The sequence below is a fragment of the Oryctolagus cuniculus genome, chromosome 15 (genome assembly GCF_051225735.1).
Source record: "Oryctolagus cuniculus isolate XC-2025 breed Fujian yellow rabbit chromosome 15, ASM5122573v1, whole genome shotgun sequence".
Classification (NCBI taxonomy): Eukaryota; Metazoa; Chordata; class Mammalia; order Lagomorpha; family Leporidae; genus Oryctolagus; species Oryctolagus cuniculus.
The window spans coordinates 91,329,941-91,343,250 of NC_142881.1; the positions used below are offsets into that span (position 1 = coordinate 91,329,941).

Sequence of the window (13,310 nt, forward strand, 5' to 3'; positions counted from 1 at the left end):
TTTTCAAAAAATATTTATTAATTTATTTGAAAGGCAGAGTTACAAAGAGGCAGAGAGAGAGAGAGAGAGAGAGGTCTTTCACCCGCTGGCTCACTCCCCAAATGGCTGCAATGGCCAGAGCTGAGCTGATCTGAAGCCAGGAGCCAGGATCTTCTGGATCTCCCACATGGGTGCAGGGGCCCAAACACTTGGGCCATCTTCTACTGCTTTCCCAGGCCATAACAGAGAGCTGGATCAGACGTGGCGCAGCCAGATCTCAAGAATGTGCCCATATGGGATGCTGTCATTACAGGCAGCAGCTTTACCCACTGGCTTTTCCAGCCCCCAAAAAGCTTTTGGTTCTCTATGAGTATGTTTCAAAAAAATTGCAATTAAAAGTTTAGGTTATTTTGGTGAAAAATATTTTGAAATATTCCCATGGTTTTATGAACATACCCATTTCCTTGAATTTTAAGAGATCTCTCATATCATAGATTTCTTCCTGGTAGATGCAGTCTGCTTATATAGAACATCTCATAACATGCCATTTTAATATGATGCCAGCCTTGCGGTCCAGCTGGTTAGACCACTGCCTGTGATGCTGGCATCTCGTATCTGAGTGCCAGCCCAAGTCCCAGCTATAGCTTCCTGATACTGTGACTGGCAAGGCAGCAATATGTGGCCAGCTACTTGGCCCCTGCCACCCACTTGGGATACCAGAATTGAGTTCCTTGCTCGTGACTTTGACCTGGCCCTGACCCAACCATTTTAGGCATTTTGAGAGGGATCCAGCAGATGGGAGGCCTCTCCCTGTGTATGTCACTCTGCCTTCCAAATAGATAATAATTTCTTTAAAAAGTTGATACCCAACATCAAAACAAACAACCCACTTAAGAGATGGGCCAAGGACCTCAATAGACATTTTTCAAAAGAGGAAATCCAAATGGCCAACAGACACAAGAAAATGTTCAAGATCACTAGCAATCAGGGAAATGCAAATCAAAACCACAATGAGGTTTCACCTCACCCCAGTTAGAATGGCTCACATTCAGAAATCTACCAACAACAGATGCTGGAGAGGATGTGGGGAAAAGGGACACTAACCCACTGTTGCTGGGAATGCAGATTGGTTAAACCACTATGGAAGTCAGTCTGGAGATTCCTCAGAAACCTGAATATAACCTTACCATTCAACCCAGCCATCCCACTCCTTGGAATTTACCCAAAGGATATTAAATTGGCAAACAAAAAAGCTGTCTGCACATTAATGTTTATTGCAGCTCAATTCACAATAGCTAAGACCTGGAACCAACCCAAATGCCCATCAACAGTAGACTGGATAAAGAAATTATGGGACATGTACTCTGTAGAATACTTTACAGCAGTCAAAAACAACAAAATCTGGTCATTTGCAACAAGATGGAGGAATCTGGAAAACATTATGCTGAGTGAGTTAAGCCAGTCCCAAAGGGACAAATATCATATGTTCTCCCTGATCAGCGACAACTAACTGAGCACCAAAGGGGAAACCTGTTGAAGTGAAATGGACACTATGAGAAACAGTGACTTGATCAGCTCTTGTCCTGACTGTTGATGTACAATGTAATACTTTATCCATTTTAGTACTTTCTCTTTGTTTTGTTCTAGTACTATTGGTTGAACTCTGTGATTAACACACAATTATTCTTAGGTGTTTACATTTTAACTGAAAAGTGATCCCTGTTAAATATAAGAGTGGGAATAAGAGAGGGAGGAGATGTACAATTTGGGACATGCTCAATCGGACTTTCCCCAAATGGTGGAGTTAGAATCATGCCAGGAGATTCCAGTACAATCCCATCAAGGTGGCATGTACCAATGCCATCTTACTATTCCAAGTGATCAATTTCAGTTCACAATTGATCATAACGAAAGGACTAAGAGTCAAAGGGATCACACAAACAAGTCTAGTGTCTGCTAATACTAGCTGAAAGAATCAAAAAGGGAGAGAATGATCCATCATGGGAAGCGGGATACACAGTAGACTCATAGAATGGCAGATGTCCTAAACAGCACTGTGGCCTCAGAATCAGCCCTTAAGGCATTCGGATATGGCTGAAGAGCACATGAGAGTATTTTAGGCATGGAAAGCCAAGACACCCTGGAAAAAAAAAAGAAGACCTAAATGAAAGATCTGTGCGAGTGAGATCCCAGTGGAAAGAATGGGGCCATCAAAGAAGGAGGTACCTTTCTCTGAAGGGAGGAGAGAACTTCCACTTTGACTATGACCCTGTCGGAATAAGATCGAAGTCGGCGAACTCCAAAGGCTTCCATAGCCTTGGCAACTCATGACTAGAGCCTAGGGAGATTTCTGACGCCATAAACAAGAGTGTCAAATTGTTAAGTCAACCATAGGAGTCACTGTGTACTTACTCCTCATGTGAGATCTGTCCTTAGTGTGTTGTCCAATGTGAAGTAATGCTATAACTAGTACTGAAACAGTATTTTACACTTTGTGTTTCTGTGTGGGTGCAAACTGTTGAAATCTTTACTTAATATATGCTAAACTGATCTTCTGTATATAAAGAGAATTGAAAATGAATCTTGATGTGAATGGAATGGGAGAGGGAGGGGGAGATGGGAGGGGTGTGAGTGGGAGGGAAATTATGGAGGGGGGAAGCCATTGTAATCCATAAACTGTACTTTGAAAATTTATATTTACTAAATAAAAAATTAAAAAAATGTATTGAAGAATAAAAAAAATAAAAAGTTGATACCATTAATTTTGGTTTTTAATATATAAATAAATATAAATATATACATATATTATATAATATATATATTACTCCTTCTCTTCCAACAATCTATATTTTGATGTCACATTTTGTGTTTTTAGATTATTCAGGAAATATGGCATCCATAGTTGTTTTTAATTGTTTTTTCTTTTAACCTTTATACTAATGTAATTGATCAACCCATATCATTACGATATTAGTGGTTTGAATTTGACACTGTGTGCACATTTGTTGATGAACTTCCTACTTTCACATAATTTCCTTATACTGGCTACCATTCTCTTCCTTTTACTTGAAGAATTTTCTTTAGTATTTATATAAGGCAGGACTAGCGAGTGGTGATAAACACCTTTACCTGCTTTTCTGGGAAGGTTTTTCTATGTACCAATTTTTACATACATGGTCACTTAATACAGTATTTTGGTTTGTAATTTTCTTCTTTACTTTTTTTAGGACTTTGAATAAACCACACCATCACCTTCTGGCCTGCAGAGTTTCTCCTGGAAAAGATACTGACAATCTTCTGCAGGTCCCTTTGTATACAGTGAGTTGCATTTTCAGTGCTGCTCCCCAAAGTCTGTCTTTAAACCAGGAGCCAATTTTCAAGGCCAAATATTCAGTGTAAAATGTGCGCCTCCTCCCTGCTCTTGCAAGTCATCCCTCTCCTTTCTTCACTTGTAACACACAGCAGGAATTCTCTACCCTCTATGGGTGCCACAGTCCCATTGCCCTCTACACTCTTGCTGCTTGTCTCTGACTCATGGACACTCACAGTCACAGTCAGGGGTTGTACTGTGCCTCTTGCTCATTGGAGCTGCTGAAATTGACTTCTTGCCTCAAACTGTCCTGTGCCCTCCATTGCCTTCCTTCTGCTGGCTGCATTCCAGGGGTTAGGGGTGGAGGAACCATGTTAGAGGCCTAAGTTTCTGGGGGAATTCCTCCTTTTTCGGGACATTGTTTTCCTAAGAAAACAAAGTGTAGGATGAGTAGGAGGCTCAGTTGGAAAGGAGTGGGTGTAGTGGTGGTAAAAGGTGTGGGAGCACAGTGGCAGTTTTGGGAAGTTTGGGGAAGTTCCATAAGGCTACACCTCCTTGCCAAAGATGCCAACCGCTCTTTGGGAAGTTCAGATCCAGTGCATGGGATAGGCTAGGGTTCTCTTGGGGACCCTAGAGTCCCAACACCTGTGCTATGCCAGTCACTCATGCCACCAAGTGAGGGGGTCAACATCCCAGCATCATGCTTGAAGGAGAAAAGCCTTTGTGTTAAGCAGCTCCCTCCACAACACTGCACAGTCCTCTCCAGGGTGATTCTTCTCTGCCCCAGCCTTCCCTGTGTCTTGGCCCATCTTCTCCTCAGCAATCCCCTTTTGTTTTCCACCCTCTTGTTTAAAAGTGACTTCACCTATGTCCTTCACATGGCTATCATTAAGATGGTTATTGTGGGGGCCAGTGCTGTGGCATAGCAGGTAAAGTCACTGCCTGAAACATTGGAATCTCGTGGATGCTGGTTAGAGTCCTGGCTGCTCCACTTCCAATCCAGCTCCCTACTAATGGCCTGAGAGGGCAGCAGAGGATGGCCCAAGTCTTTGGGCCCATGCACACCCATGGGACACCCAAATGAAACTCTTGGCTTCTAGCTTTGACCTGGCCATTGTGGCCAAATAAATCTTTGTAGTATTCGCTGGCGCCGCAGCTCAATAGGCTAATCCTTCGCCTAGCGGCGCCGGCACACCGGGTTCTAGTCCCGGTTGGGGCGCCAGATTCTTTCCTGGTTGCCCCTCTTCCAGGCCAGCTCTCTGCTGTGGCCCGGGAGTGCAGTGGAGGATGGCCCAAGTCCTTGGGCCCTGCACCCCATGGGAGACCAGGATAAGCACCTGGCTCCTGCCATTGGATCAGCGCGGTGCGCCGGCTGCAGCGCACCGGCTGCGGTGGCCATTGGAGGGTGAACCAACGTCAAAGGAAGACCTTTCTCTCTGTCTCTCTCTCTCACTGTCCACTCTGCCAGTCAAAAAAAAAAAAAAAATCTTTGTAGTACACACAAAGCGTGGAAATCCTCAGACATCAAGTCAATATGGCGACAGCAGTCTAAAGTCACTTGAAGACATCCCTGGTGTTCCCTTCAGCTATCCGACAACTGGAACTGCCCTTCTGTGGCTCATTTTTGTGTGTCTCAGCCTGCTTTCCTCCACATGTCTTCCAGATATATTTATGAAGTTTCAGGATCAACAGATGTATTATTGCTGATAGGGCTCAGGACATAGTACTCATAAAATATTTGTAGGCAACAAGATTATATCACCCCAGAATATACTGTTTGTCATGTTTTGTGCTGGTTATTGTGAGAAACTATACAAATATACAAGAGACTATAAATAAGTGTGCTTTTTAAATAAAAGCTTACATCTATAAAAACATTCTACCTTAATATAATTATTTGTATTAGGAAGAAGGATGCTCTGTACCACTGTTACCACTCAAGAGGTTTTTTATCTAGTCTAAGCCTTTAACTATGAGTCAGTTGTTTGTTGTTTCCACTCATATTTAATTGGAATTACACACTTAAAAACAAAATTTTTTTTCTATATGTTGGTCATAGACTGACATTCTTTTATTAATGTATCCTGTAAAAAAGCAAACACAGGTTATATTTATAAATGTGGGATGTACCAATGGTTATGTTACATATAATGAAGATTTTATAGTCTGTTGTATTTGTAATATAGATAGAATTTTCAAGGGTCTCCTATGGCAAGGTCTTAAGCACTGAAGAGCATTAAATTGAAGACTCAAATTCTGTGTTTGACTTCCTGTAGGAGGCCTGCTATGGATCTGTGTTTTAAAGTACAGTATATATAATGCAGTGCACACACTTTGAATAGTCCTCACTTAAGCCATATTCACACTCTTTGTGTTTCCTTTAAAAGGAGACTAAATATCAAGAATTTAATTGTTGTAAAGCATTGTCTAATCCTAGTAATATTTGCTATTAACCTCTATTAATTTGTTGAGTAATTCTGTGGAAAGTTTTATATTTATAGGAAATTAAGTCATAATGTATAGTTTTTTTTTTTTAAAAGATTTGTTTATTTGAAAGTCAGAGTTACACAGAGAGGAGGAGAGGCAGCGAGAGAGACAGAGGTCTTCCATCTGCTGGTTCACTCCCCAGTTGGCTGCAATGGCTGGAGCTGCGCCGACCTGAAGCCAGGAGCCTGGAGCTTCTTCTGGGTCTCCCACATGGGTGCAGGGGCCAAAGGACTTGGGCCATCTTCTATCGCTTTCCCAGGCCATAGAAGATAGCTGGATCAGAAGTGGAGCAGCTGGGAATTGGACCGGCAACCATATGGGATGCTGGCACTGCAGGCAGTGGCTTTACCTGCTACGCCACAGCACCGGCCCCCATAAAGTATAGTTTTATATATACATACATATAAACGCTTAGCTTCCCACTTAGCACTTGTTTCAAGACTCAGAATTCTGCTATGTTAAAATGATCGGATTATCGACACTGTTTAACCTGAAGTTGTTCTAGTTTTGAGTAGTTTATACAAGAAATTCGTCTTTTCATAATTCTGTTTAATGAGACCATGTTCATATACATATGTTTTCAATGCATTTTTTACTTTCATCTGGTTAACTTTTAAAGATTTCTAGTTACTTCTTGGAAGAATTATGCAGTTCTGTTCTTTCTTTGCTGCTCCCTGGACTATTGGGTGATCCTGGATCCTTTGGTCTTAGCAATGTGAAGAGAACCAAAGTATCCCCTCCCTCTGGAACTCTGAATGCCTCTCACTGAAGTCTTCCATTCACCCAGTGGGAAGCTTCTGTCAGTACTGCACTCACCCATGTTATCTATCAGCGATCACCCTAAAGTGCTTTATTGTGGGGCATTCTCTTTGGTACTGCCCTCTCACTGTGGAAATGCAATAAGGCAGTGTGTGGGGAGCAACTGGGACTAGACTGTTACTCGAATTAAGACTTATTCTATGCATCTGCTCTCCCACAATATGGCGCTGGGAGAGGAGGAAACAGCTTCTACACAGCTGCCTCCACTTCAACCAATAAACAGCAGGACCTGCTCCTGATTGGAGGAGAGCAGTGTACTTGGTGTGTGGGTAGCAGAGTTGGGATTGGTGGAGAGAACTATAAAGGAGGAGAGAGACAACATGCACCAGGAACATCTAAGGGAACATCTAAGAGGAACACCTGTGCAGCCCCCGAGAGAGCCGGCTGGCGGTGTGCCGCTCCCCTGTGGAAGTGGGGAAAGTGGCAGGGGGAACCGCCCTTCCACGGAGGTGGAAGGGACGGTAGCCAACCCGGGAAGAACCAGCAGCAAACCCGGGGAGGGCCGAGCAGACAAAAGAACAGCGCAGGGTCCTGTGTCGTTCCTCCACGAAGAGGGGGAGCGACATAATGGTGCCGTGACTCGGATAGGAAACCTAGGCAGGGTTTAGTGCCGTTCCTCCACGAAGAGGGGGAGCGACATAATGGTGCCGTGACTCGGATAGGGAACCTAGGAGGGAAGAAACGGGAAGAAGTGGGAAAATACCAGAGAGAGAGACTAGCAAAGAGCCTAGGGAAAAGCAGGACGGAAAAGGTGCCGGAAGAAGCTATCGAAAGCCTAGACAGACTCGGATATGGACTGTGGGAAAGAAGTTAGGATTTAAAGTGAAAGCAAGAAGAAACTTAGACTCAGATATGGACTGCAGGTTGAAAGTGAAAGTGAAACCTAGAAGAAACTTAGACTCGGATACGGACTGTGGGGAAAAGCCAGGAGAAGTGAGAGGGGAATATTGTTGGAAGAAAAGTTAGGAAACATATCGGGTAGAGAAAAATATGTTAGGGAGGATGAAGCCGCGGGGGCAGGCTGAGGTGGAGACGTAAGCTAGCTTGGGATTCTTCAAGTCAGCCCGGGGAGCAAAAGGCGGAAAGCTAAAACTAGAGGTGGATGCGTAAGCCAGGTTGGAATCCGTCAGATTAGCCCGGGGAGCAAAAGACGGGAAGCCAAACCGAAAGGCACAGACGTGAGCTAGGTTGAATTTGCCAGGTTAGCCCGGGGAACTTAGACTGAATACCGGTGGTGGAAACGTAAGCTAGGCTGTGTGATTCGCGGAAGCTGCCGCGTGCAGAGAGAGCGCGTGGGGCACAAGTGGGGAGAGCGCACGAGGCGCAAGTAGAGAAAATGCAGGGCTGGCACTAAGGCCGTGGTGCGGGCGCAAAGGGCGTGGAGACCGCGGAGCGCGCAGAGCCGGGAAGCCGCTGCGGGGCGAGGCGCCGAGAAGCCACGGGGATAAGAGAAACAGAAGTATAGAAGTAAAATGAGAGAAATAGGAATGCTGGCAGATAGAAGTAAAATAGGAGAAATAGGAATGCCTGGAGATAGAGAAATAGAGAAAAATAAGGCCTCCCCACAACATGGCAATGAGAGGGCTTGGATTCGGTCTGCCTGATTAGTAAGACGATAAGCACCTGCTGGCGGCTAGCAGCTTACCCGCTGCAGGTCACCGAAGACAGGCATGTTATCAACACCAATAAGTCTCCCCACAATACGGCAATGAGAAGGCTTGGATTCGGTTTGCCTGATTGCTAGGGCTTGTAAGCACCTGCAGGCAGTTCTAGCAGAGTAGAGCATGCGCTGCAGGGCACCGAACACAGGCACGCATCAGCGCCTAAAAACCTCCTCACAACATGGTGAAGAGAGGACCTGGATTCGGTTTGCCTGATTGGTAGGGCTTGTAAGCACCTGTGGGCAACTCCAGCAAGCAGAGCAGAGTGTGCGCCGCGGGGCACCGAAGACAGGCGCGTATCAACGCCAAAAATAAAAAGAAAGGGGGATCTGTGGGGAGCAACTGGGACTAGACTGTTACTCGAATTAAGACTTATTTAATGCATCTGCTCTCCCACAATATGGCGCTGGGAGAGGAGGAAACAGCTTCTACACAGCTGCCTCCACTTCAACCAATAAACAGCAGGACCTGCTCCTGATTGGAGGAGAGCAGCGTACTTGGTGTGTGGGTAGCAGAATTGGGATTGGTGGAGAGAACTATAAAGGAGGAGAGAGACAACATGCACCAGGAACATCTAAGGGAACATCTAAGAGGAACACCTGTGCAGCCCCCGAGAGAGCCGGCTGGCGGTGTGCCGCTCCCCTGTGGAAGTGGGGAAAGTGGCAGGGGGAACCGCCCTTCCACGGAGGTGGAAGGGACGGTAGCCAACCCGGGAAGAACCAGCAGCAAACCTGGGGAGGGCCGAGCAGACAAAAGAACAGCGCAGGGTCCTGTGTCGTTCCTCCACGAAGAGGGGGAGCGACAGCAGTGAATGCCTTACTTATTACTCATGTAAAGGGACAGACCTCAGACATATAAGGCTTTGCAATCAGGTAGTCAGATAAGCTAATTGATAGCTCAAAATTAATGTAAATATTGAAATCTGTTATTGGATTTGAGAATTTTTTAAAGATGTATTTATTTGAGAGGCAGAAAGAGAGAGAGAGTGAGAAGGAGAGAGAGAGAGAGATCAATTTTCCATCCACTGGTTCACTCCCAAAATGGCTGCAATGACCAGAGCTGGGTCAGACTGAAGCCAGGAGCCAACAGCTTCTTCACATAGGTGCAAGGGCACAAGTATTTGCCATCTTCCACTACTTTCTCAAGCACATTAGCAGGGAGCTGGATTAGAAGTGGAGCAGCCGGGACTTGAACTGTCACCCATATGAGATGCTGGCACTTCAGGAGGAGGCTTTTTCCATTATGCCACAGTGCCGGCCCCACCTTTGGGATTTTTAAAAAATTCATTCTATTTAAGTCTAATTCTACAGTTCTACTTTGAAAATATGTATTATTTAGAAAAATAAACTATGTGATTGCTAGCTCGGGAATGGCTGTTTTACCTCAGTTGTTTGGATGGGAGAACTTTGTTACTAACTGGAGCACATCTACTTTGTTTTTCATTATCTGTAGTCATGCTGGAGCAGGTGACATGGCAAATGTCAATGCCTTGAGTGTTTACTTCAAAACTATTGTTTTTGGATGACAGTTCTCTGGACATGTTTATTTCCTGTCTATCCCCCCCATTTTTCTTTTACATATACATTCCAGGCAGATTATGTTTTGAAGACAATCCTACCAATTATTTATTTCTAGTCAGAAAAATTGATCATGATTAATACTTTTTAGTAGTTTTAAACACTTTGGGGGGGGGGGTGAACCAAATGATGGCATTAAGTGCTGCTCAAAGACCATGCAATAAAGAGAAAGACCACTGTTCCACAGGAACATAGGCAAGAGCTATAAACAATAATAACATCATACTTTGTCAGTTTCACTCTTATACTCTTTTGTATTTTATATTAACTACTGCATATCAGAGAAAGCATATGTTTGTCTTTTTGGAACTGGCTTATTTCACTAAGTGTAATGGTCTCTAGTTGTATCCATTTTGATGCAAAAGACAGGATTTCTTTCTTTCTTATGGCTGAGTAGTATTCCATAGTACATATAAAAGCATCTTCTTTATCCAGTCGTCAGCTAATGGACATCTGGGTTGATTCCATACCTTAACTACTGTGAATTGAGCTGCTATAAACAGGGGGTACAAACAACTTAGGCAGATTTCTCAGTATTTGCTGTCATTAATTTTACCTGAATATTTATCAGATCAGTTAGGAAAATGAAAACAATGTATGGTTTCTGGTAAAAGAACTGCTGTAGGCAGGTACAGATGGATGTAAATTCAAAAAGCTTAGGGCCAGCATTGTAGTGCAGTGTGTTAAGCTGTCACCCATGACACCAACATCCCATGTGGACACCAGTTAAAATCCTGGCTGCTCCACTTGTGATCCAGCTCCCTGCTAAGGGGCCTTGGAAGATTTCCCAAGTACTTGGACACTGCCACCCATGTGGGACCAAGATAAAGCTCCTGGCTCCTGGCTTCAGCCTGGTCCAGCCTTGGCCATTGTAGCTATTTGGGTAGTGAACTGTTGGGTGGAAGATCTCTCCCCAACACACCCCCTCCAACCCCGTCTGCCTTTCAAATAAATAAATGAATCTTTAAAATTAATGAAGGTTAACCTCTAGGCTTGTCACTTGCCTTTGGCTCCTTACAAATCTCACCATGCTCTTCTCAGGTGGCACAGCGTCAGTCACCTACTAAGCTTAGATCCCCTTGATATTCTGATCCTTGGATTGAGACCGTGGTGGTGGGCAGCCAGGATTATTTCCAAACTGCCCTGTGCCCTGGAATACAGATGCCATCATGGATTCCAAGAGAAGGATCTGAGACAGTCTGCTTTGCTGCCTGCTTGGAATACCACAGTGCTGCTCCCTTGCCCGCAAAGGAACGACACTGTTCGCAGCTTATCGGTCTTCAGCAGACTTTTAATGGGAAAATAACAGGGACAGAGAAAGAATGAAAGGAGGAGAGTGGACAGGAAAACCCCCTCCTTCCTCAGCACATAGCTTATATACAAAATCTGGCCAATTGCAAGCGGGCTCAAGTCCATGCATGGAACACTCCAATCCGCTGTCTGTTCACACAGTGTGCACGCGTTCTCGGGCCAATCAGATGAGGTGTCACGCAGCAGGCAGGCTCACCGCGCGGTCCTCGGCGCCATCTTGTTGTTTACAACATTCTCAACTCCTCTGGAAAGTCCCGACCGTGGGAAAGCATTGCCCTAACCGAAACTAGCAACATCCACCTTGTGATAAAGACACAGCAACAGCTATCAGACTGACCTTGACGTGGGGGCTCCATGGCTGCGCATCCCATGGAGCCCCACATCTCCCCCTTCTTTATTATTTAAATGGCATGGAAATGTGCCTGTCTTAGGTACCCAATGGCGCGCTACCTGCTTACCCGTCATGGAGGTAATAGGAAGCCTGTCCTACCCTCTGTCTTAGGTTGCTAGGAGCGCCCATCAGTGTTTACCCGTCTTTGACTACCGCTCCATCATACTAAGCCATACTTCTTTATTGGGGTGAGATTGCAAGGTGGCCAGCATAGCCTGTTGTATTATCAAGTTGGTATTCTGCTGACAGAGTGCTAAGGCTCTGATCCATCTGGCTATGAAGGCAAGGCCCAGTAGTATCATGACACATTCTTTAACTTGAGCCCTGTCTTAGGTAGGTACAGGATGTGGAGTGTCTTACCCATTTTTGAGTACCATTTTAGCCCAACATTAGGTGAGAGATGAAACATACAGCCAAATATTAATTATTTTTGATTACAAAGGAGGTTTGGTACAAAGTTTTAAGTGATGAATGTCAGTCCATACAGACTGTAGTGAAGATAGCACAAATTGTAGAACACATGGAAAACATCCCATACAAAGTATGAAAATCAGTAACAATCTAGCCCGCATTAATAACCAATGAATCCACTGAAACCCTTCAAATGTTAGTGGGTTAGTAATAAACATATGTTGCATTTTACTCTTAAGTTTATCCATAACAGACTCTATATATGGCATTGTTAGTAATGTTAAAACAACATTCCCCTGGAACAGATTTACAGCTTACATGATCTTTTAACGGCAAATAATAGATAGCTGCTCGGTTTAAGAGTACTCCTGAACGAACTTGATCCAATTTTTTAGCTATATTGGATAGCGCAGTAGCAGTAAGATTGATTGTTTTGGTCATCAAACGTGTAAGCCTTCGTAGTCCACAATTATTTCCATAAGCCAATCCAGGAACTCCCACTAGCTGTATAGCCATGGTGAAAGCAGGTCTCCAATTAAGATGACATCATCATCACAGTTCTCAGGTAATGAGCATCACTGTTGTGCCTTTGGAAATACAGATGTTAGCATTGGGGCCACACAGCCCAATGAGCAATTGTGAAAATCATTAGGGGCTAACAATGTAAAAGCAAATTGGTTGCATAAAAATACCCATCCCTTAAGAGCCCATGTCCCATACCAGTACTGGATCAGGTCCATTCCATTGATTGGTGATAGGATCCTTTCATTTTACCATTGTTCTTACCCCAGCTGTTTGTGGATGCCACTGTTGAATAGCTGCAAGACGACCATCTTTATCCAATGTGAAAAAATTTAAAATGAATAAAGCACGTGAGAGCCATTTGTTAGGAGAATGGGCAAGAACCCTAAACTCCCCCTTTTGTTTATATTATTAAAATATTGTTTTAAAGTGTGATGTGTATGTAGAATAATGTCTTGACCCTGAGGATTATAAGGAATGTCAGTAACATGAGATAGAAAGTTACACAAAAATTTCTAAAAGAGGCAGAAATATAAGCAGGTCCATTATCCGTTTTAATCTGCTTTGGAGTTCCTAGGGAAGCAAAAGCTTGTAAGCAACGGGCAATAACATGTCTTGTAGCTTTACCTGTATGTAAGGAAGCAAAAATAAATTAAAACAAGCATCAATAGACACATGTATATATGTTTGTTTACCAAATTCCATGAAGTGGGTGATATCCATTTGCCATAGTTGATTGGGGGAATAAATCACCAGGAATAATGTGAAAGTGAGGTACTGGTAACTGGATGGAGCAAGTAGAACAGAATTTTACAATTTGTCGAGCTTGTTCTTGAGTAATA

The 13,310-nt window shown here is 44.0% G+C and overlaps 1 pseudogene across 1 annotated transcript in view; it reads left to right on the plus strand.

Moving 5' to 3' along the window:
* Positions 1 to 13,310, plus strand: part of LOC127484106 (BAG family molecular chaperone regulator 5-like) — a 63,347-nt pseudogene that overhangs the window by 7,101 nt on the left and 42,936 nt on the right. Inside the window, exon 3 of the transcript XR_016221331.1 lies at positions 3,207 to 3,297. The product of XR_016221331.1 is annotated as a BAG family molecular chaperone regulator 5-like (transcript). The remainder of the gene's footprint in view (positions 1 to 3,206; positions 3,298 to 13,310) is intronic.